At 36.6% G+C, this 26,283-nt stretch overlaps 1 protein-coding gene and 1 pseudogene across 1 annotated transcript in view; both read right to left on the bottom strand.

Annotated features, from left to right (window-relative positions):
- CNTN5 (contactin 5) overlaps positions 1 to 26,283 on the bottom strand; it is a 1,373,625-nt gene that overhangs the window by 1,018,467 nt on the left and 328,875 nt on the right. The gene's annotated exons all lie outside the window — the stretch shown is intronic.
- LOC127484922 (U2 spliceosomal RNA) lies at positions 529 to 673 on the bottom strand (annotated as a pseudogene).

Raw genomic sequence — 26,283 nt, 5'->3', positions numbered from 1 at the left:
ATCACATATATTACACAAGTATCAGATTATACATTTTAACTAAACACATTATTGTGTGTGTGCATGGCTGTGTACTAGTTACAAATGTGTATATGTGTCTCCATTAGAGATTATGTTTCTGAATACAAACATTTGTTATTGTGTACTATTTTTACAGTTATGCAAAGTATAGAGCATTTTACATGGGAATTACAGGGTAATTTGTGGATTTAACAATTACTTCAATTGAATTGACTTTGAAATTTAGAAAAGTTTTTTATTTAGAGAGAATATTTTAACTTCCTACTTTACAACTGCAATATAGAAGTAATAGGCTAATCACATTTAGAGGAGAGTTTGATAAAACTACAAATAAACTGAAAATGTTCAAAGAGAAACATTAACAATGCAATGTGAAACATATTTTACTCCTGGATTTTTAACTATTTAAGGTGACTGGATAGATCAGTTTGTGCTTAACTTTGCTCTGACTTTGTTTCTATATAGGGGGGAAATAAATTTTATCAGTACACACATGATATAGAAGGATATGAGTTTCCCAGATGTAATCTAGTTGTATCTCACACAAATAATCACTGCTAACAGGTAATATTAGTAGACTGAATGTTTTAAACTACGTGCAGTCACATAAATGTTACTACACTTGATCTTAGCCAAAAGGCTGAGAAGTGATTACATAAATGTTAATGCTCACAATGATCAGGTCCATCTTCCATTATTTGAGTTTTATATTTAATTTTGAAATACTATCTCTGATTTTTAGTGTTTTCTCGGGTGACTGATAATCTCAAGTTAATCTTGGCCTCAGACACTCTAATACAATAAGAATGGTAAATCTTGAGGTTAAGCATAAGGTCCTCTACCAAGTACAATCACTCTACAAGTACAATACTGATATTGAAAAAGAGGGACACTTGAAGTGCAGGTTATTTCATTCCATTTCATTCTCGGAGTCACTTCCCTCTTTCTAAGTATTGTAACAGGAGAGACTGGTGGAGTCTTAACATTGGACATACAGAGAAGTGAATAACAAATGAGAGAAGGTGGCAGGAAGGAAAGTGAAATAGCTTGTCTTTTGCTATACCTAATTCCTAAGTGTCTTCTATTCTTAGGTAACAATAAAGAGTGTCAAGTTTCATTTATTAGAATGCTCATTCCTTCAGAGATTATTTTCACACTATATCATCTAAATTATACAGGTAAGACAACACCCACGGTGATGACATTTCATGTTCTTGTATTTTGCATGCACTGCAGGGCCCTGTTCTGAATGTTAATATTTTACTGGGAATTCTCCTTCATTCCACTGTGATTCACAATGCTGTGTCAGTTACGTGCATTGATCACAATTCTCTTCCTCTCCCTTCAAACTGTCTCGCTCTTTTTCTCCAAGTTTCACTGTGTGTGTGTGTGTGTGTGTTTCAAGCTTGAAAAGGAGCTCTATGGTTTCCAGTGTACAGTATTATTATTTAATCTCAGTTAAATATTGATAAAACTACAAATAAACAGAAAATGTTCAGTTATAAAGAAAACGATTCTCTAGGATAATAGCTCTCACTCAATTATTTCAATTTCTAATAAATATCGGGACCCAGGTATATGCTACAGACTATATGGAGTATGAGAATAATGCTGGGAGGTGAGAATAAAGGCTGGAGAAGCAACAAGATCCTAGTAATACGAGAGCAGGATTTGGGGTACCAGAGCTGTGAATTCAAATGCCACTCCACCCTTGACCAGTGAAATATCCTTGGTCATATTCTCTACATTCTCTGAGTTTGTTTGACACCAATAAACAGAAGCATTAAAACACCTCACTGAGTTACCAGATTGCATTAAATAAAGTTAAATGAAAAGAAAAGCTTGGCACAGAACAGAGACTTGATGATTATTAGTTTTCTCCTGTCCTTCATGATTTTGAAGCTTGGTGTTATCTATGCATATTTTTCACTGATTTCAATAAAGATCCTTTCATTCTTCCAAACGTAGAGGTAACACAGTCTTTTAAAAATAGAAGCTTAATTTAAGACCAAATAAAGGACATAATTTCCTGAATCAAATTCTACCAGATGAAAAACCCATTTACTTTAATATTAATTCCATTAATATGGCTGACCAAATATAATTTTATTTTCTGCCTGTGTTCTCATGAACGTTTATTAAATGAGTTTATTTTTTATGTATTAAAAAACAGCATTATATTTACCAAATCTTAATTAACCTGGGATTATCATTAAAGATGAATGTATGCTAAGAGGGTGGAGAGAATCATGGCAGATTTCTTTCACTGAAATCTTTGGAAAATAAAATTTTTGTTCTGCACATTGTAGGTGCTCAAAATATCTGTTGACGATGTGCAGAATGGTTTACACGGAGGCTGTCAAAGTACTACTGACAGGTATGCAAAATCATGGGTTTGGATTAATACGACTGAAAAATCTTGAACATACCTTATGAATAGTTCTCTCCACCCTAGTTTCTCACTTGTAAAGGAGAGATCACAATTTGCCTCCTGCCTGGTTAAATACTGACTGTCAATCCTTTGGTAAATGCGCACCAAAGAATGTCTCTTAGGATAGTCTTGACACATGATGGTAGCATTCTGGAACAAGAAGTTGTTTAAAATTGTTTCTAATGTTGGAAATCCTGCGAGCCACATCAACATTTCTTTAGGTTTGTATATAAGCGAAATTGACATGTTAAAAATTGATTATTGTGTACAGCCCTTGTCTCTACTGTTGAAAAATAGTGTTTTTTTCTTCTTAATATTTGTTGCTTTCTTTACTTAGTAGATGATTAAGTTTATGAGTATAGAATAAACTGGAAGTATGTCATTGTCAAAAGTAAAAGAATAAGAAAGGAGGAAGAGCGGGGATGGGAGTGTGGGCAGAAGGGGGTGAAAGGTGGGAAGTGTCACTATGCTCCTAAATCAGTTTATATGAAATACATGATATTTGTTTGCCATACATAAATAAAAGATTAAGAAAAAAAGACATTCTTTCTAAAATAACAAAAACATGTCCCTTTTGGAACAACATGGAACATGATAGATCCACGTGGGGTTACTGGAAAAATTAAATATTAAGGGTTTGTATTGCAGGTTACTGTCTAAACAAGATGCAGGTCACACATAACACTGGATACTTAAGCACCTGGGAACTAAAACCAGATGAAAACTACTAAGTCATGGAAGGAAACTACTTTTCACAATTTTGATAATGTTTTACACAGCATGGTGTCGAAACAGTCTAAGTTTTCCACATTCCCTCTGCCCCATCCCCCCTTACCTACAGGTATGTGTCTGAGGAAGAGGGTTCTATTCTATCCTTTGCAAGTCCAGGCCATTTGGGAATCTATGGCTACAAACTCAGATTCCAGCTTCACTGGGGGCCTAGTGAATATTATCCTATGTTTCTTTTGCCTAATTGTCCCCAGAGAGATGTCCTGGAGTACAGGTTTTATTTTGTGATGCCTTTGTAAGTAAATTATTTCAAAATACACTTGACTCAGTATCAATGACATATGTTCTACAAATTGATAATCTGATATTGAAACAATGGAATTGAGCATTCATAGTAAAGGGCAAGGCATACAGTAAACAAGCAAATGAACAATAAATGTATTAAATGATGCAGGTGTAGAAAAATAAACCATACTAATATAGATGGGAAGTGAGAATTGTGGTAGTAAAGATAACATAGTAAGAAAAGGATTACCTAAGGATTTGAACTTTAACCACATATTCAAATGAAATGAAGGAACAATCGTAAGAGTAATAGGGGTTGGGACTTTTCTTGACAGAGGTAGTTGCAATTTTTTTTTAAACAGGCAGAGTGGACAGTGAGAGAGAGAGAGAGAGACAGAGAGAAAGGTCTTCCTTTGCCGTTGGTTCACCCTCCAATGGCCGCCGCAGCCAGCGCGCACCGCAGCCGGCGCACCGCACTGATCCAAAGCCAGGAGGCAGGTACTTATCCTGGTCTCCCATGGGGTGCAGGGCCCAAGCACTTGGGCCATCCTCCACTGCACTCCCTGGCCACAGCAGAGAGCTGGCCCTGGAAGAGGGGCAACCGGGACAGAATCCCGCGCCCCGACCGGGACTAGAACCCAGTGTGCTGGCACCACAAGGCGGAGGATTAGCCTAGTGAGCCGCGGCGCCGGCCAGCAATTTTTTTAAAAAGATTTACTTATTTACTTGAAAGTCAGAGTTACACACACACACACACACACACACGGGGGCGGGGGAGGGAGAATATATTCCATCCACTGGTTCACTCCCTAGATGGTTGCAATGGCCAGAGTTGGCCAATCTGAAGACAGGAGCCAGGAGCTTCTTCTGAGTCTCCAACACAGGTATAGGGGCTCAAGCACTTGGGCTGTCCTTTACTGCTTTCCCACGGACATCAGTAGGGAGCTGGATCAGACTTGATCCAGTGCCCACATGGGATGACAGTGTCACAGGCTGCAGCTTTATCTGCTACACCACAACACTGGCCCCAGTAGTTGCAATTTTAAAGGTCCCCTCCAAAGGTGTATTTAAGGGACAGACAGGAGGCTTGTATATCCACAGAATCTTCAAGAAAGGAAACAGTGGTAGGAAGAAAGGATAGAAAGGCAGAAACCACTGATCATGAAGTCCTGTGAGTCATGGCAATACATTCTTAAGTTGTTTTGTGTGATTTACAACCATGGCAGGGTTTAGAACAGGGAAGTGTCATAATCAGATATATATTGGAAAGAAATCACTTGTGCTTCTCTGAGATAAACAGATTAGACAGGCAAAGGTGGATGTGGGAAGACCAGTTAGGAGGTGTTTACCATAGTACAGGAGAGATGATGGCATTTCTGACAGAAGTCTATGGTGTAAGAAGTCATCATGTGATAGAATATGCTGGCATTGAACATGGGATCTGAGAAAAAGAGAGGAATCACATATGATCCTCCAAAAATTATGTTCAGGTAAAGGATCATGGAAAAGTTTGTGTTGTAGTGGTCTTGAGTTATCTGTCATAAATCTCTAAAATATGCTAAAATTCTGGCAGCAACACCCATTTTCATCTGACCTTCAAGAATTCTTCCAAAACTCTAGGCTTATTTGGTTCTAAGTTAGAACTAGAACTCTAATTGTTGACCATGTATATTGAAACATGTCCAAGGTTATACTAAAGTAGAACACTGAGTGGCAGAGTATCAATATATATTTCAAGGATTCACTGATGTGCCTTAAATAGTATGCCCTAATCATCATGTCTTTTGTGTGTATACTTCAGCATGTACAACTATATTAGATGAACATGTACTATACTGATGGATATTGCAGTGAGGTGAAGAAAAGTATGATTAATTCTACTTAACAAACCCACAATTAATGGAAGTTACCTAATACTTATCCCCTTACTGAGTAATGTTTTAGAATGTACCACTATCCTAAAAAGATCAAAGTGTATACCATATGAATGTTGGCAATCTTCTGTATGGACAGAATGGTGATGTCAAAGGAGCTATACATATCCATTGACTAACATATCCATCAACTAATGAAGCAACTGGAAGATAGTCTTCAAATGGGGGTCATCTTTGAAGTGGTTACTTACAAAGAAGCATATCACCTCTGTATTGATAATTATCAGTCACAGATTCAGACTGATGATGAAGCAAAATGCAGGTATTGTGTGTGTAATCAAATAAAGTTTGTTTATATAAAGGCTAGAGAAAGAAGGCGCCAAAATCAGGATACACAGTAGATAAATGAACCACATTCTCTAGGAACACAGTTGAAAATTTCCTGGAAATCCCCAACTGTCCTTAATAGTGAGACAAAGTGGTAGACATAAGTCTGGGTAAGACACCCTTCTTTTGACTTAGCTTATATATACAAGGTTAAACCTGACCATGAAAATGATCTTTTCTGCATACATGCAGGAAACTATAGCAACTGATTATTTTTGCATCGCATGGATCCCAGAATAATAAAATATAACTTCTAGGTACAGTAATAAATATGCACAGACCAGAAAAAAATGACCATTAACTACTCTGAACCTACCCACAGCACAGCATGAGAGAGGTACACACATGGATTTCTTTTTGTAGGACAAGAATACAAGTCAGTTATACGAATTTCTCTGTCATTCTACTTTGATTTTATTTTCTATTAAAATTCTTTAGAACACAGATAAAATACAAGTGAAATAATTTTCCATCTGCTTTAAAAAAGATGGATTAACAACAACAACAACAAAAGAATGACTCACATGGGGTCAAAAGAGAAACTAATAGGATGCTTTTGTGCCTCCTTCTCATTGAGTTTAACCATTTGGCCACAGGAGCAAAAGATAATATATGAGAGACAGCCTTCAGTGGCCTACTTGGCCGGGGAGGAAGACAGCCACCTACAGCCACCCCTATGGATTGACACAGTCAGGATAACACATTCTGAATTGTGCTAGGTGTTGACACTTGGCAACTAACAATAGGTAACAATGCTGACAGGAGGGACAAGACACTTCAAGCCAAGATCAGCACACAGACCAGTTCCCACAGACTCCCAGACAGCTGTGGGAAGGAGCCATGGAAGAAGTCAATGCCTTACTACTGGGAATGTAACACTCTATTAAATATGTCTATGAGCTAATTGAATATCTACCCACACAGAAAATGTGAGAAGTAAAGGAGACTGAGTTTTATTTAGAAAGTTTAGTTTTCTTCTTCTTGCCTTTGTGTGGCTTTATGAATAAAGTTTGCAACATGAAATGGATCAGTTATGAAAAGAAAATAAAAGAAATAGAAATTTTTGGCATTTCTGATTTATTGTGAAGAAATGCCTGCTTTCCTTCATAAGTACTTGTGGCTGTTATGTAAATTGTAAGAGGTAAGTCAAAAAATAAATATAGAGAAGAAAAGGAACAGTAAAAACCATTTCAGTTGCATTGATACTCTCAAAATACCTATCTGTGCATGAGACAACCAACTGAAAGAATGAAATACTTCAGCTATAAAAGGCATTCTAAATAGATAAAATTTATTTCTAGATTGCCTTTTCAATGTTGTAAGGTCACTCTGCAGCTTTTCAGAAGCAGGCTCGGTGACAACACAACAGGCTCCTTCACAGATTACTTGGGCCTATTCATAGCCTTGGATATTCACACAGCTATCATGAACAAATCTGACACACTGAAGAATTCTGAACTTTCTACTTTCAATCTAATGCTGGGCATTTAATGTCTCAATCTGTGTTGTACATGGCACATATCCCTCTCTATTGATGGCTTTTGTCCCGTCAATGTCATCTGCTTTAGATTTCAATTTGCTAGGCAGGAGCAAAGTCTATTTGGCAGGAGAGTAAAAAGAAAAGCTATAACCCTTTGGTGCAATATGATCTGGTGTTAGCTACAGAGGATATTTAACTCTATATTCTCAAACTCAAATAATGCTCTATTGGAGATCTGAGATTGCTTGGCCAATGCCTCATCAATTTGGCAGAACAAAAAAGATGGTTGTAAAATTTTCACTTGTTAAAATCAGATTATAGCCTCTAACATCAAATTCTGTATTTTCACACTTCATTTATATAGTACTTCATTAGAAAACCAGGAATACTGTAAATTTTGGGAGCCAGTCATAGAAATATAGGTACACTTGGATAAAATTATGAATGATAATGATTGTGTGTATAATTGTTTATACCTTAATTTATTTCAGAAAATACTTAGGCTTAACTATTTTATTAAGCTATAATAAAACCCTATAATTTAAATACAGCAGTAAGCATTTCAAAATGAAAATCCAAGTAAAATAAAATATAAGCATAGAAAGAATAATTAGGTGCCAGAAAAAAAAATAGTGCTTTTCCGTTAGGCAAACCTGATTTTGAATATCAGCTCCATCCCTCAGAGCCTGTGTAAGCGTAGGAGGAAAAGTTGTCCACCTTCTCTAGTCTCTGACTTACATATGAGAAATTTTGGGGGGTAGGAGGATAGATGAACACAAGAAAAAGTGGAAGTGATTTCATTACCACTAAAATGGATCGAGGTCAAATATCTTCCACAGTCTATGAAGATTAGTTTTAATGTAGAACACCATAAAACAAGGTTGGCTGGGATTATCATATAACATGTCAGATATTGACTAGGAAGAGTGAACAGAGCTCACTTTAAAGTCTCAAATTTTTGCCTACTTGGATGCTTTCTTATTCTTTTTTTTTTTTTTTTCATTTGGGTGGCTTTGTGTGTGTGTGTGTATGAGTCATATATACGTATTATATATATAATGTCCATGTATATGCAAATTCATCTCTCTTCATAGAATTCTTGGAAAGTAAAAGTAAATGCTGGAAAAAGGAAGGCACATTGATCATACAGTTAAGTACATGGTGGCTAAAGTTACTTTATGGTATTAAAATAAATGCATTACTGATAGGAGTCGGTTTACCACAGAAATATAAAAAGTAGGTGGCCAATACTGTGGCAGAGTGGGTTAAGCTGCCACTTGTAGCATCCCATATAAATCAGGTGCTGGTTCATGTCCCAGGTGCTCCACTTCCCATTCAGCTCCCTGCTAATGCACTCGGAAAAGCAGCAGAGGATAGACCATGTCCTTGGGACCTTGCACTCATGTGGGACACCCAGAAGCAGCTCCTGACTGTTGGCTTCAGCCCGGCTCAGTCCTTGGCTATTGTGGCCATTTGGGGAGTGAACCAGTGGATGGAAGATCTCTTTTTGTCTCCCCCCAAAAACCCTGTAACTCTTGCTTTCAAATAAATAAAGTCTTCAAAAATATATTAAAAGTACATCTTTTAGAGAACCTCATTTTGCAAATAATTTGAAAAACATATTATTTACTTTTTTAAATTTGATTACTTTTATTCTAATTGTGCATGTGGGTGGGCTGTGGCAGTACTGTGCTCATACTTAAAAGAAAATGTAAGCATTTTGCTCACATCATTCATTTCCTAATATCTGAGAATCCAGGAATAGGAAACTGATGGATTATTCTAGACTATTAATTTCTTAAAAGGGATACATCCTTATTTATATCTATCCAACCATCTATCTCCCAGATCAATCATCTATATTATCTGCCGCCACACTATGTTACCAAATAAGCTTACTGGTATATGAGTTTTCCAGTTAATTTTATTTACCTCTCACTTTGAAAGCTTGTTTCACAAAGAGCAAACTTCCCCTTTCCTAGCATCTCCAGATGGCCTCAACCAGACCTGCTGCCATGCCAAGTGTTCAGTTCCTCCAAATGATGCATTGCACCATACTGAAGCTATAATAAATAAAAGTTAAAAGATCATGAAAACAAGACCATATGCCCAAGCATGTAGTGTGCACCACAGACATGGGAATGTAAGGAGTGAGTCAGATAGTCGCTTTCCAAGCTAGGGGAAAATGACACTCTCTCAAACAAGCCAAAGAACAGAATAGCAGTTCCCCTAATGGTGACAGAGAGAGGAGTGGCCAACCATGCCACTTCGGCAAGATATCTTCCCTGACAACCAAAGTGTAAGTGGACAGCATGACTATGGAGGAGTATTTGAAACTTGGGGTTTCTCATGAGCATTTACAGTAGTTCCTCAATATCCATGTGGTACTGACACCAGGACTTCCTCCCCAGTGAAATATCAAAACCTGTGCATGCCCAAGTATTCCAGGTAAAATGGTGTAGTGTTTGCACATAACCCATGCCATCCTCCCTCCCAAAAACTTCAGATCATCTCTGGATTAGCTGTTATACGCAATACTATGAAAGTGCATGTACACAGTTGTTATACCATATTATCTAGGGAATAATGACAAGAAAAGTAGCTTGTATATATCCAGTATGGACATTTTTTTCCAAATATTCTTTTAAACATTTTTTATTAATTTATTTGTGAGAGGGAGGGTGGGATGTAAGGATAGAGGAAGGAAAGAAGGAATGAAGAAAGGACGGATTGAAGGAAGGAAACTCTCATCTACTGGTTCAGTTCCTAAATACTCACAATAACTGGGTAATGAGCCAGGCTACAGCTGGGACCCTGGAACTTATCTGGGACACCTATGTGGATGTCACAGACATAAATAAATGAGCCATCATCTGTTGCTTCCTATGATTTACATTAAAAGGAAGCTGGAAAGGAATAGAGCCTGGACTCAACCCCAGACACTCCGATATGCATGAAGGCACCTCACACTCCATCTCCCAAATATTTTTGATTTGTGGTAGGTTGAGTCCATGGATGGGGAACCCATGGATAAGGAGAGATGACTGTATGTTAAACTCCATGAGCAAAGCCTGCCCTTGTTCAGGTTTTAGTTGTAATGTCATCTTTTCAGTTCGTGTTTGCATTTGCCATGTTATACCCAGACCTCTGTTCACTTTTCACTTTAGCACTTGTAACTTCTTAAAAAAATATTTATTTATTTAAAAGGCAGAGTCAGAGAGAGAGAGAGAGAGAGAATCTTTCATCTGTTGGTTCACTCCCTAGATAGCTGAAACAGATGAAGACAGGAGCTTCATTTGGGTCTTATACATTGATAGTGGAATCTCAAATACTGGTGTCATCTTTTGCTACTTTTCCCAGGCCACTAATAGGGAGCTGGATTTTAAATGGAGCAACTGGAACTCGAACAGGTGCCCATATGGGATGCCAACATGCCAACATCACAGAGGGCAACTTTAGCCACTATGCCACAATGCTGGTCCCCACTCATCACTTTGAATAATCATGTTGCTTATTCTTCTTTTTGTGTGTTGGCTGAACTCACCCACTAGAATATAAACTTTATGATGGCAGGAATTTTTTTGTCTGCTTGTTTTGTTAATTTGCTTTACTGGAACTCGCTGAGCCTATGGCACAAATTGCTCAGTATGTATTTGTAAAATACATGTGTAAATGAAGGAACACATAGGGCCTATGTTGGGGCCACTTAGGTGCTAATTGGGCTATACTTCATGGGAGCGATTTATATTAGCACGAAACACACTTCTAGGGGGTCTCTGGAACAAAAAATAATAATGATTTAAAACCATAGATATTACCACAGTAGAGTTCTTCAAACAATATCAGGAACCATTGTTCCGGTAGAGCTGTCAATATGTTCTAGGGCTTGAAGCTTGAATAAGCCACACTTCAAGAACTATAACTTCTGGGCAGGATTTTGTGCATAAGTTAAGGTGCTAGTTGAGTGTCTGCATCTCCTATTGGAGGGCCTGCAATTCAGTCCTGCCTGCATGTTCCATCCAGCCTCCTACTAATTCATTCCCTAAGAGGCAACAGGTGCAGGCTCAAGTACTTGGGTTCCTACCACCCACATGGGAAACCCAGGTTGAATTCTAGTAGTTTGGCCTGGTCCATCCTTGGCTGTTGTGGGCATTTTGGGAGTGAACCAGAGTATGAGAAATGTCTATCTGTTTCTCTGTGTCTCTCTGTCTTCTCTTTGAAATAAATAAAAAAAATTAATAAAAATTTTAAAAAAGAACAATACCTTCTTCAGGAGACTGTGCTGCCCTGTAGATGAAAATCAATAATACTTTTTGACAATTATTTAATTTTCTTAATATTCTAATGAATTTTTATTAAATAAACAGCATTGTTATTTATTAGTGACAATTCAAACATTTCTTATATTGTTTATATTAATATATTTATTTTCAATAAGTTTTTCTGCATTTATTCAGAAATTGAAGGCCTTTTTATTGTTTTTACTTTTATTTAATAAATATAAATTTCCAAGTAAAGCTTTTGGATTACAGTGGCTTTTTCCCCCCATAGCTTCCCTCCCACCCGCAACCCTCCCATCTCCTTCTCCCTCTCACATCCCATTCACATCAAGATTACTTTCAGTTATCTTTATATATAGAAGATCAATTTAGAATATATTAAGTAAAGATTTCAACAGTTTGCTCCCACATAGAAACACAAAGTGTAAAGTACTGTTTGAGTACTAGTTATGGCATTAATTCACATTGTACAACAAATTAAGGACAAAGATCCTACATGGGGAGTAAGTGCACAGTGAATCCTGCTGTTGATTTAACAACTGACACTTTTGTTTATGGCGTCAGTAATCACCCTAGGCTCTTGTCATGAGCTGCCAAGGCTATGGAAGCCTCTTGAGTTCGACAACTCTGATCTTATTTAGACAAGACCATAGTCAAAGTGGAAGTTCTCTCCTCCTTTCAGAGAAAGGTACCTCCTTCTTTGATGGCCTGTTGTTTCCACTGGAATCTCACTCACAGAGATCTTTCATTTAGGTGTTTGTTTGTTTGTTTGTTTGCCAGAGTGTCTTGGCTTTCTATGCCTGAAATACTCTCATGGGCTTTTTAGCCAGATCCAAATGCCTTAAGGGCTGATTCTGAGGTTAGAGTGCTATTTAGGACATCTGCCATTCTATGAGTCTGCTTTGTATCACTTCCCATGTTGGATCGTTCTCTCCTTTTTAATTCTATCAGTTAGTATTAGCAGACACTAGTCTTGTTTATGGGATCCCTTTGACTCTTAATCCTACCATTATAATCTGAAACTGATCACTTTGACTAGTGAGATGGCATTGGTACATGCCACTTGATGGGATTGAATTGGAATCCCCTGGCACATTTCTAACTCCACCATTTTGGGCAAGTCCGATTGAGCATGTGCCAAACTGTACATCTCCTCCCTCTCTTATTCCCACTCATATTTAACAGGGATCACTTTTCAGTTAAATTTAAACACCTAAGAACAATTATGTGTTTATTAAAGAATTCAACCGATTGTATTAAGTAGAACAAAAAAAATACTAAAAGAGATAAAGTATAGCAGGTAAAGATCCTGTTTAAAATCTGGAGCATTTGGTTTGGAACACAGACAAAACATTCAGCCAGAAAGATACATTTGGATAATTCCTGTCCATTCACAATATGGCTTATCCATAATAAAATGTCAATGCATAGATGTTAAAATGCAGTCTCTATGTGAAATATGTTCAGGCAAAGTAAGCCAATTTAAACTTTCAGTGAATCAAAAACACAACAGAAAACAAACAATTATAAAATATATGTCAGAATTCAGAAGAAGTGATTTAGAAATGACTAATATTTTCCTTTATCTGTTCCAATGCTTTCTTACAATATTTTCTGCTTGCAAAACACTTACTGCAGAGTACATTTTTAGAATGTGGCTAGCTTTAGTTACTCTAAAATTATCCTAGTATTCATATTTTGTAAAGTGATGAAAATATAGAAGTAGAATATTAGCCTGTCCAATCTGAAATACTGCAATTTCTAATATTATGATTCATACATACATATTTTCATGATTATAAATAAAAAACCAGTTACCCAGAAACAGATAATTGTTGTGTCATTATTAATATTATGTTATTTTCATCTTTGTCTTCACTAAAAGCAAAAGATCTTTATTTCAGAGAAATTCGTTATCTGAACCATCTTGACACACAAAATATCAGCTATGCTCCCACTGAATATCATCTCAATTCCCAAAATATCTGGGTAGCTGGGGAAGCAAGTACATAATTTTCCAATAATTACTCTCCCAAATCTCATCTAGCTTTATAATCTGCTTTAGTTTCTGAGGGATACTCTTGCTAAATTTGACAGTGATTTCAACGCTTCTAGCTTTTCTTCATTCATTTCCACAGTTGCTTTCATTTTATTGAAATTACAGATGCTTTTCCATAAAGTTTCCTTTGTGCAAGAGTAGTCAAAATTTCTTCCTATTTTGTAGCCAAACTGTTAATAAAATGGCTTTGACTGTGATATTAATATATAATATGTATGTATGTATATTTTTCTGCTTTTCAAATTTCAACATAACATTGAGCATTACCAGAACACCTCTTCCATTTTTAGGTAATTTGAAAATACACAATTTTTATTATGATTGAATTATAAAATCATAGTTAAATGTAAATATTCTATTCTAAAACTGTAAAGACACCAGTAGGCTCAAATAGGCCAGTCCATTTCAACTTTATATTATTGAAGCTATATTATGGCTTTATATTTATCCTTTATTTTTCCAAAATATATTATTATATCCAGTAGATTTATTTCCAGTGGGCATTCTCATTAATGAACATCCAGTGGTGGATACAAAGATGACAAGACATGTGTGTTTTTATGAGTAAATATAAAACCTGGAAGGTTGCATAAGGCATACATATGAATGAGTAAAATAAGGAAAAGAGTTATAATAGCAGGCTAGCAAGACAACAGGGGAAAATACCATGTTAAAAAAGTAGAAGCTCTCACTGATTAGCAATCAAGTAAAATACCATTGATCAAAGATTTATCAGTCTATAAATGATCATTTTCAATTCAAATAAATATTTCTTGATTCAAAAGAGCTAAGATGTTTTACTTGAACATTTCTTCAAACTGATTATATTCAATAAAGGAAGACAAAACGATAGCTATTTAGCCATCCTAAATGTACTGACTCTGTAGGTTGACTGACTTTTTGGGGTGAAAACTTAACTTTAAGAGGCAAGATCTAAATAACCACATGCAAGAGGGAGCAGAGAGCTGCACCTGCCACAATGACCCTTTCTGAGACTTAGGAAGAAACAGTGATTTGGGAAGATCTGGCCCTAAAGTCAGGTGCATATTTAGACAAGTACAGCATGGGAAGTATTTTAGGTTCAAATTTCCTCTTCATCATGAACTTGTGCAGTGAACAATGCAGTGAACTATATATGAGAACTTTTTGAGAAAATGGGAAATTCCAGCAATTATAATATGATGGGGAAGGGGCAAAAAAAAAAGGGGGCGGGGGAGGAAGGAAAGAAAACATTCTATCGCTGGCGCTGCGTGCGGCTCACTAGGCTAATCCTCCGCCTTGCGGCGCTGGCACACAGGGTTCTAGTCCCGGTTGGGGCGCCAGATTCTGTCCCGGTTGCCCCTATTCCAGGCCAGCTCTCTGCTGTGGCCAGGGAGTGCAGTGGAGGATGGCCCAAGTGCTTGGGCCCTGCACCCCATGGGAGACCAGGATAAGTACCTGGCTCCTGTCATCGGATCAGCGCGGTGCGCCGGCTGCGGCGGCCATTGGAGGGTGAACCAATGGCAAAGGAAGACCTTTCTCTCTGTCTCTCTCTCACACTGTCCACTCTGCCTGTCAAAAAAATAAAAATAAATAAATAAATAAATAAATAAATAAAAAATAAGAAAACACCCTATCAGCAGCAAATATTTCATTTCAGCATCCTAAAATAGATAATTTGCTTGAAGTATGATGATTTCTGATCTGGGAATGCTATGAAGAAATATTTCATATCTTTCTTATAAATAACTAAATGCATACTTTTATATATGGTGGAGATGAGGCTGCTCTAAAGCCTGAAATGCTCTCTGAACAGTATCAGGATATCTGGGCAGGGCCCATAAGTTAAAGAGCTAGATCAACATCAGACACACTCTAGTGGTACACATATAGTCTCACATCTGACAATAAATGACAGTGAAACAGCGGGTGTTCTCTCTGTTTCTGTTGCCCTCATCTTATTCCTCGGTCAGAAATGCATGTTACCCTGATGCGGTTCAACTCCTTCTTGGGTGAGGACTTTTGCCAGCAGATTCCACTCTGAGGGAAGAAGGGTAACTCTGCGACCATCTCAATGGAGAACTCAGTAGGGTTATCTCCTGGGTCTCCTGGGAGGTCATTCTAATCCAGGTGACTGCAAGTCCCAAAGGTCAGCCCTAGAAGATCAAGCCTTCTGGGCACATCACAGGTTGAGTATTTGTGGTGTGAGAGAAGAGAGGCAAGTGTCTGCAACACCATATAAATGTTGTCGGAAATAAATTAGTTCACAATTTTTGCATTACATCTTCAAAATTAATTGCATTTCCTTGCAGTGTGTTCATCAATTAAGGAAAATTATTGTTCTGCCCCTCAGTACTTCTGTGAAAAGCTAATAAACTATATTAAACATAGAAAGTCAATATTTAAAAGTCAAAGTTTCTAGGAGTATGACATACTATCAACTAAAAAAGTCAAATATAATTATATTTGTATTATCACCATAGCTATGTGAAATTATTTTTGCCTGTGGATAAGAACTAAAGGGAAATATATTTAAAATGTCTTACATTGGACTAGTATGCATGTGGGTTAACTTATTTTTCATCTTTATTTTGTTCCTTCAGTATTTTCATATATGCATTAATACCTATAATTAATCTCTAAAGTATCTTTTGATTTGTTTTGAAAGTTTTGATTTAAATACTTGAGGTTTTGTATCCAGTAAATGTTACCTTTGGGAGCAATACAATACATTTTTAATATTTCTATTTCAAAGAGGTAGGAGAAAATGCACAAAATGGAAAACACATTTTATAGCTATTCTGAGAATTAAATAATAATTTACATATGTGTAGCAACAAAAATATACAACCTACATTTCAATAGAACAAAGACTGACAGTTTTCTTTCTAATATAGGTTATGAGAAAGAAACAAGTTTTAATATTCTTTAGAAATATATAAATCTGGCCTTTTCTCCATCTTTACTGCATGACTTTGCATCCATTTATTCTCTTAGCCTCCCATTCCTTATTTGTAAAACTGGAGTCATAACACATCTGTCATTGGGTTACTTTGAGGTTTACGTCCTGAGAAAATGGTTCAGTTTACTACAAGGATCAGGGATACATAATCTTATAGGTTTGGTTGGGACATGTTTGCTATAGCTGGCCTTTGAGATACCTATATAGAAAGATGAACACAGTGATGGGATATGTCAGAGGCAATGACTGAGAAATACTCATAATTTCAATAAGTCATCAGGTTCAGTTTATTCCACTAAAAGATTATACCGACTGAACAACAATGTATAACTCATTGGTGGGACAATACTGACTGCTAACATATTTTCTAATTTTTCACATTATTCCTGGGTGAATATTAATCTTGCAGATGTAAGAAACTGTGTTTTCAACTTCTTTGTTTCTCTTCGGTAAGAGACCAAGAAATGTCTTACCTTGTAAGGGTAGTGACTTATAATATAATATACTATGCCCATTGTCAGGGATTTCTGCAGTAGAAATGATGAGCTCTACTTAATATCTTTGATTTTAATTTTATTATTTTATAATTATTTTCTATTTTTGGTTCTTATTTATAGCATTTGCTTTGTTATATTTGATGTATTTTTCTTCATTTTTATTTTTTAGGATAAATAGTGAACTGTAAAGCTTCATTTTTTAAAAATATTTATTTATTTGAGAGGCAGAGTTACAGACAGAGAGAGGGAGAGACAGAGAGAGTTCTCCATTTGCTGGTTCACTCCCTAAATAGTTGCAATGTTTGGAGCTGGGCTGATCTGAAGCCAGGAGCCAGGACATTCTTCCAGTTTCCCTCAGGGGCCCAACCACTTGGACTATCTTCTACTGCTTTCCTAGGCCATCAGCAGAGAGCTGGATTGGATGTGGAGCAGCTGGGACTCGTTCCAGCACCCACATGGGATGCCGGCGCCACAGGCAGATGCTTAATCTACTTTGCCACAGCACCGGTCCCCATATTTATTTTTTTTAAAATAATTTTAAGATTAAAAGTCTGAAAATTCTCTGACTGATATTTTTAAGAAACGAAATTTCTCACATGATTAAGATGTGTTTCTTGAATGAAGCAATTTTGACAAAAGACCTACACTATTTTAAGTATAAAATTGCTTTGATTCTCCTGCTTCTCTCATTTAACTCAGGATTAAGTCAGACAAAGTAAAAATATTTTTTTTCCAAAATACATTTGGTAAATGGCATTTTACACACCTCTTTGATTTTATATAATGGCATAAACAAAACATATTATGGGACAAAGTTTATCACTTATGAACGCCTAAAAAAAAAAAAAAGGCAGAGATGAGAAAGCTCTTGAATGCTTCAGATGTTCTGCACAAGTTCAATTACACACACTTTGAAGATGATGAGACAGTGAACAAAAGAGTTCCCTTCAAGAAGTCTGTCCATCAAATTTATCAAAATAGTCCCCTTGAGATTTGATTACTGTTTCTAACCTTTATCCATAAATTGTGGAATAGTGGTCTTTCTAATTTCTACTAGCTGAATTCTTTCTTTAGTGAGGATTATATCTATGATTATAAAGTAAGTTGAATGTATGTCATCACAAAAATTAAAAGAAAAAAGAAAGGAGGCAGGAATGTATCATTATGTGCTTTAAATTATAGATATGAAATATATTCTCCTGATGCACTTAAAAAATTAAATACTGAACAACTAAAAAAAGTTTAGTTTCATAGGAGAAAGCTGTATTAAAAATAATTAAATTTTTGGGGCTGGCGCTGTGGTGTAGCAGGTAAAGCTGCCACCTGTGACACTGGCATCTCATATGAATACTAATTCAAGTCCCAGCTGCTCTGCTTCCAATCCAGCTCCCTGCTAATGCCTGGGAAAGCAGTGTTAGGTGGTGCAAGTATTTGGGTCCCTGCTCCCATGTGGGAGATCCAGAAGAAGCTCCTGGCTCCTGGCTTAGGCCTTGCCCAGCTCTGGGCATTGTGGCTATTTGGGGAGTGAGCCAGTGGATGAAAGATCTCTCTCTCTCTCCCTCTCTCTCTCTCTCGCTGTGTGTGTGTGTGTCTGCCTCTCAATCTTTCAAATAAATAATATTTTTTAAAAATATATATTTTATTTTACAACTTTTAAATTCATTTTATTACATTGGATTTTTTTTGACGTGATAACTGTCAAACACAAAAGTGGCTTAACCTTGTGCTTGCAAAATTTTTTAAGCGCTTTGCACACTCTGTACAAGTGCACACTTACTTGACCTATTCCATTGTCATTTCCAATATACTATTTGACATATAGTATTGAGTAATCTATATGAAATTGTTGTTTTCACAGGTCAAATGTGATCACATCTTTTAACAGGGCCAATTATGGCTTTTTTCATTTTAAAAAATATCGTTAGAACATAATATCTGAAAGTATTTTTCTTTTAACAGATTAAATTGTATAGAGTTCATAATGCTGATATAGATGGATAGAAGGATGGGTGGATGCATGAATGGGTAGACGATGGATAGATACAGACAGTTAGATGGCATATACACAGAGGTAGAGGCAGAGTAAAATGACAAAAAATTTCAAATAATCTTAAAACTATATGTGTGGCTTCTTACTAAAAATTGCAATGGACATTTGGAATCTGCTCCACCAAATTAAAAATTTTTAATGTTGGAAGTGATCTTGCATATCATATCCAGCATACTCTTCCCAGTGCAGGATAGCCCATGTGATGAGACTCATGGACATCATGCAAATAAGTAGTCAGAAATGTTTTCATCAGTCTGGGCTGAAATAACTTTTTATTTCCCCAAGGGCCAGCCTTGGTTCAGAGGTTATTTTTTGGAAAAACACATGCCTATTTCAATCCTTCTTCCACATGGCAATCTTTGTAAACAGCTGAGAGCATCCATATTGTTCTGTCTAAATCTTTTTCTCTCCAGAGTACACATCCCCACTTTCATCATTTTCCAGGTGATGAAGATTCATCATCTCCTGCTCTCATTTTGTTCACCCTCGTACAGGTTGCTAATGTCTTTCTTCCAGATGGAGTCTGACAAAAACAGAGCATAGTGACACCAAAGCTGTCTTCTGTCCAGACAGTATTTCCTATCAACAGTTTTAGAAGCCAAGTGTCACCACTATTGAATTATAGCTATCTAATACTCCCTTTTCAGGTTTATGTTCTTACAATTCATATCTTAGTTTTTCTTTGCTTTTAAAGTTAATTATTTAACGCATTAATAGACAAATAAGTCCACCTATTTCCTGATTACTATGTGATATTTCATTACATGTAAACATTGTGTAATGTCCAATCAAGACAATTATATCTCTCCTTTTAAGCATTCAACATTTCTTTACATTATATGGGTTCCATGGCGTAATGATGAGTCTTCTGGTCTTTATTTTGGTTTAGTTTGGTTTGTCTTACATATATTCTTTTTTTTTTTTTTCTCTACTGGTAAATGACCCTCTCTGGAACCATGTTCTATACAGAGTCAGTAGTATCACTGATATTATACTTTGGACAAAAGCTTAGACCTGTTTGGTTCTAATTTCTGTTATCTATGTATTATATATATGAAGTAAAAATAAATGTTTTGATAAATGGATTCAGACGCTAACCTCCACTCGCTTCTGAAATGAAAGGAAAATCATATAACTTAAAATTTCATGAAAATGAATAATTTTTACATGATCACACTAATTTGTTTTAGATTAAAGGTAAATTCTCAGTGATTAACAATTTATCATTATAGCACTGATTCAAGGGTAATCCACAACTCTCTTCCTATGAGTTGTCTCTGAATACAGTCTTAAAATGTTTATGGAAAATTACAAGTCGAATTACACTCATCAGGTAGCAGGTTTTTTAAATATTAAAAATTCTGTAATATTTTATCATTAGTAGCAGCTTTAATGTTCTCTTCTCAAACTATTATTAACATTGATATTATTAATATTAATTAATATGTTCTCAGACATATTATTAAGTTTCTTATCAAATGCTTGGTCTCAAACACACTCAAATCAGGATTTTCTTTTTTTTTTAAACTTTTATTTAATGAATATAAATTTCCAAAGTACGATTTATGGATTACAATGGCTTCCCCCCCATACCGTCCATCCCACCCACAACCCTCCCCTTTCCCACTCCCTCTCCCCTTCCATTCACATCAAGATTCATTTTCGATTATCTTAATATACAGAAGATCAGCTTAGTATACATTAAGTAAGGATTTCAACAGTTTGCTCCCACACAGAAACATAAAGTGAAAAATAATAGATGATTTTTTTAAATGATGATGAAATCAGATCAGACCTATTATCATGTTTAATCCCAGTGAGAGTCAAGTTGGGAGTTGATAATTTCTTTTTTTTTTTTTTTACAGAGGATCAGTTTAGTATACATTAAGTAAAGATTTCAGCAGTTTGCACCCCCATAGAAACACAAAGTGAAATATATTGTTTGAGTACTCGTTATAGCATTAAATCTCAATGCACAGCACATTAAGGACAGAGATCCTACATGAGGAGTAAGTGCACAGTGACTCCTGTTGTTGACTTTACCAATTGATACTCCTGTCTATGGCATCAGTAATCTCCCTATGCTCCAGTCATGAGTTTCCAAGGCTATGGAAGCCCTCTGAGTTCTCCAACTCTTATCTTGTTTAGACAAGGTCATAGTGAAAGTGGAGGTTCTCTCCTCCCTTCAGAGAAAGGTACCTCCTTCTTTGAAGACCTGTTCTTTCCACTGGGATCTCACTCACAGAGATCTTTTGCCAGAGAGTCTTGGCTTTCCATGCCTGAAATACTCTCATGGGCTTTTCAGCCAGATCCGAATGCCTTTAGGGCTGATTCTGAGGCCAGAGTGCTATTTAGAACATCTGCCATTCTATGAGTCTGCTGAGTATCTCACTTCCCATGTTGGATCACTCTCCCCTTTATTTATTCTATCGGTTAGTGTTAGCAGGTACTAGACTTGTTTATGTGCTCCCTTTGACTCTTAGTCCTTTCATTATGATCAATTGTGAACTGAAATTGATCACTTGGGATAGTGAGATGGCATTGGTACATGCCACCTTGATGGGATTGAATTGGAATCCCCTGGTATGTTTCTAACTCTACCATTTGGGGCAAGTCAGCTTGAGCATGTCCCAAATTATACATCTCTTCCCTCTCTTATTCCCACTCTTATGTTTAACAGGGATCACATTTCAGTTAATTTTCAACACTGAAGAATAACTGTGTGATAATTACAGAATTAAACCAGTCATATTAAGTAGAACAGACAAAAAAACTACTAAGAGGGATAATGTATTAAGTTGTTCATTAACAGTCAGGGCTATGCTGATCAAGTCACCGTTTCCCATAGTGTCCATTTCACTTCAGGAGGTTTCCTTTTTGGTGTTCAGTCAGTTGTCACCGATCAGGGAGAACATATGGTATTTGTCCCTTTGGGATTGGCTTATCAAATCAGGATTTTCTTCCCATCAAATATCTCTGCTAAAATGCAATGGCATCCACATGAAGCAACGTTGGCCATTCACTTCCTCCTTCTTAAAATCTGTCTTCACAATGGATTTGAATCACCGTTCTTTGGTTGCTCCTTCTCAGGCTCCTGGCTAATTCTAATCTCGACCAATGTGTTAGTCTGTGTACTTCTTCCTTTTTCTATATTCCTTTAGGTTATTTTCATGAAGCACCAGTGCAGGCTTCCAAGTTTAAAATCTCCAGCTAATTCCATTTCCTTAAACTCTAAATTAATATAGCCTACTGGGTGTCTTACATCTCCCTTGCACTTCAGAATTGTGTCCCACACTTGTCTGAAACTGACCTTGGGACGCCACCATCACACCTGCACCTCCAGCCGTCCTCTCCACCACAGGAACAGGCACTCTCTCTTTCTAGTTGCCTCAGTAACTTTCACTTTCCACTCGCCCTGGCACAGAATGCCAGGATCATCTTCATCCTTTTTTTCTTTTCTTACACGTCATACCTACTCCATCACCAAATGCTTAAAACATAAATTAAACCGCGACATTCCTCAGTACAAAACCCTCCCACAGCTTGCTTCCTGCCTCCCTGAGAGTGAAGCCGAAGTGCTCACCACACCTCACTTTGACTGGCTTGCTCTCAGGTTGTGTCTCACCAGCTCTCTGATCTCACTTTTCTGCTCTCTGCCTCACAGTCTCTCTTCTAACAGACTAAGCTCCCGGAGCACACCAAACACACTCCTGCCTCAGGGCATTTGCAACTGATGCCACTTCTGCTGCCAGGAAATCCACATGGCAAGCACCCTTAAATACATCAACTGTCACCTTGGCAGGAAAGCTTCTGTGATCTCCAAGACAGATACAAAACAAACAGTATCCAATTCTGACATTCTCTATCCTTTTAACATTGATTTATTTTTCCATGGATTCATCATTCAAAATATTGTACATTTTTTCTATTCATTTGATAATGCTTTTTATAACAGAAAGTCAATTTCTTAAGTGCAAACATTTAAAAAATTATTCATGGCTACAGATCTAGCTCACTAATAACAGGTATATATTATGAATGAGAAAAGCTTTAGAAATTAGAAAAAAGGTTGCATCAACGATTTTAATAGATTATTTGTATAACACATTTCATATCAATACTGACACAATTTACAAAAATCTAAAGAAAAATAAGCAAATAAAATAAGTATCTAATAATGGAGAGAGAAGGCAGGCGTTGGCCTAGTGGTTAGGGTACCTGCACTTCATATGGGAGGGTCTGGGTTCAGTTTCTGACTCTGGCTCCAGATGTCAGCTTTCAGTCAATGCAGATCCTGGGAGGCAGCAGTGATGGCTCAATAAACTGTACTGCTGCCACTCACATGGGAGACCTGGATTGCCTTCTTGACTCCCAATCTCTGCTCAGCTCCAGCACATGTGGGCATTTGGGAGTGAAATAGTAGACAGGAACACTTGCTCCTCTCTCTCTCTCTCTCTTTTTCCTCCCTCCCAAATAATTTTTTAAGAAAAATAATCAAGGTAAAATACTGATAAGAAGAGATAATGGATGAAATCATAAAATCTAGCACTTTTGCATGGCTACATTTGGCTTTGATTTGCATTTAAGCCTCCTAGAAGCTAAAATAGAAGGAAATACTCTTGATTAGTTAGAAAAGAGCGATCTTTTCCAATCCTACTCCATCCAAATCCTCATGGAACACTGTCAGATGCCCTGGAAAATATGCCCAACACTTACTATAATATGAGTGTTACTGAAACTTATAATTCCCATCAATGCAAATCAAGAACAAACTCTAAAAGTCAATTCCATCAAACAATTTTATGATGGGAAAATAATGAGATTCAAGTATGTAGTTCTCTAGTCAAGTTCAACAAAAAGATAAAATTTAGATTACTTGGTCAAACATTTGTGTCTCATCAGAATTGTGATTAAAAACACAGGCTCTAGAACCAGGATGCATAGGTTTCAAACTCCCTTAAAAACCAATTCCTTGATGTCTTCAGTAATGAACCTTGGAAATCTATTTTGCATTTTATTTTCATAAAATAGCTCAATTCAAACTAGCCACACTTTAAGTGCTCAATAGCCACATCTTGCTAGTAGTTCCCTTTGTTGGACAATATAACCTCAGTTAATGATGTATTGTTGAGCAAATGACTCAGTGTAATACATGTTTGTACAGCGGCTTCCCAGCTGTTGGTTGCTTATGAACCACTTAAAGTTAGTTTGCATGCAGAGTTCTTTAATATGGTTAATTTTTTCTACTTGTGAGGCTGTCCACTCTAAATTCATAGAATGGTTCTGTGTTTATTTCTGGGAGTCCAGACGTTACGGCAGATTGTTTGAGAGACAGACAGAGAGACTGGGAGAGGGAGAGAGATAATATGTACTTTCATCTGCTGGCTCACTCCCCAGATGTCCACAATAGCAGGGGTTGGGCTGGCACTGGAACCAGGAGTCAGGAATGCAATCGAGGACTTCCTTGTGAGTGGCAGAAACCCAACTACTTGAGCCAATCCCTCTACCCCTCAGAGTCTCATCCGTGGGAAACTGGAGTTAGGAACCAGATCCAGGAATAAAACTCAGGCACTCCTACTTGAAAGATGCGTGTGTTAAGTACTAGCCTAAACACCTGCTCCCACATTCTGTTTATCATCTGTCATAATTTGTGAAGCCAGACTATGAAATCTGTGAGAATTGTTCCAAAAATGCTTATTGTATGTGGTTCTGAATGAGAGTCTAGTACAAAATGATACCACTTTCAACCATTTATCCTTTTATCAAATCTTGTATGTGTTGACCTTTTGGTTTTGGTTTTGTTTATTGCCCAGGTCTTGATTTCATTCTGTTTTTCACAGTTTCTCATCAAAGGACACCATGCACCAATGCACATGGTGTGTGTGATTCTGTGTGTGTATGTATGTGGGGGTGGCAGAGGAGAGGCATACACACACACACACACACAGAGAGAGAATGGATTTGAAGACTTGTTCATTATATTTTCACCTATTACTTTGAGAGTATAGTATTCTTTATCTTCTATCCAGCAGGCTACTATGAGGACAATAATATGACAATCTGTTATCATTAACTCTGTAAGACAGTTTTGAAGATGCTAGAAAGGATTAAATGACCTGGAAAACTCAGTCTATGGAAAAGTCTATGTACTCATCTCTGTGATTTCCACTGCTACGCACCACTGAAATCTTAGAACAACATGATGTGCTATGGTGACATATAGACACAAAGGTGATTTTTCACCTCTTTCTTTACCCAAATAAAACCTCAAAGATAATTGAATAGTTCCCATTCTACATGCTTGCTCAGTATCAAATATTTTAATTATTAAACATTATATTCAGAATGTAATGATGAAGTATTTCATTATTTTAAATTATGAATGTATTTGAGAAGCACATGCATCATGTGAAGTTCTTTGTATAATTCAGATTTTGTCTTTAAATTAATTGCATGAGATGGTGATCACACTAAGTGTTACAGAGCTCTACCATTCCATAAAACATAACAGAAGAATGAATATTTACATATAAGTACAAGGGCACTTCAAAAAATATTCATTACCTTTTAAGTTCATCTTCCTCAAATTTTTTGATGTCCTTTCAATACTATAAGCACTCATAATCTGAAGCTTCTACATTTCCTGGAAATCTACATATCGCATATTATAAGTATAACCACAAAAGTCACCTATATCACATGTGATCAAAACATTTTTACTGAAAGTACTGTTTCTTTCCCCTCACATCTTTAATATATCAGAAAAAATTAGAGAAGAAACATGGCATAAAAACAAATATATCAACTTGCTTAATGTAACATTAAAGTGATAGCATAAAACCTTTTATAATGACACATGCAGTCATGGTAATTGGGAACGGAATAGAATGAACTCAGTACACTTCGGTACCACTGTGTGAAGTTTCAAAGCTTTGTGGAGAATTTATTGGATATATTAAAGCTTTGAAAGATACAAGTCTGCCTTTGAAACTCTGACCATCAGTTTTATCAATCATTACTTCTGCAATTTTTCTTTATATATTAATTAAGAATACACTATGTGCAAGTCATCAAGGAGGGCACAGATTGGTATAAGATATAGGATGTATCTTTAAAAATATTGTCTAAGAAATAAAACAGAAGAAGCAATACTGATATCAGTCAGTATATGGCATGATTATTTTATTTCATACATGATGCGACTTGTGGAAGCTGTGGCATTTGTCCTTGAGTTTGAACCTGAAAAGCA

This window comes from Oryctolagus cuniculus, chromosome 1 (assembly GCF_964237555.1).
Source record: "Oryctolagus cuniculus chromosome 1, mOryCun1.1, whole genome shotgun sequence".
NCBI classification, from domain to species: domain Eukaryota; kingdom Metazoa; phylum Chordata; class Mammalia; order Lagomorpha; family Leporidae; genus Oryctolagus; species Oryctolagus cuniculus.
The sequence above is the reverse complement of the archived record's forward strand: the minus strand, read 5'-3'. Positions and strand labels throughout refer to the sequence as shown.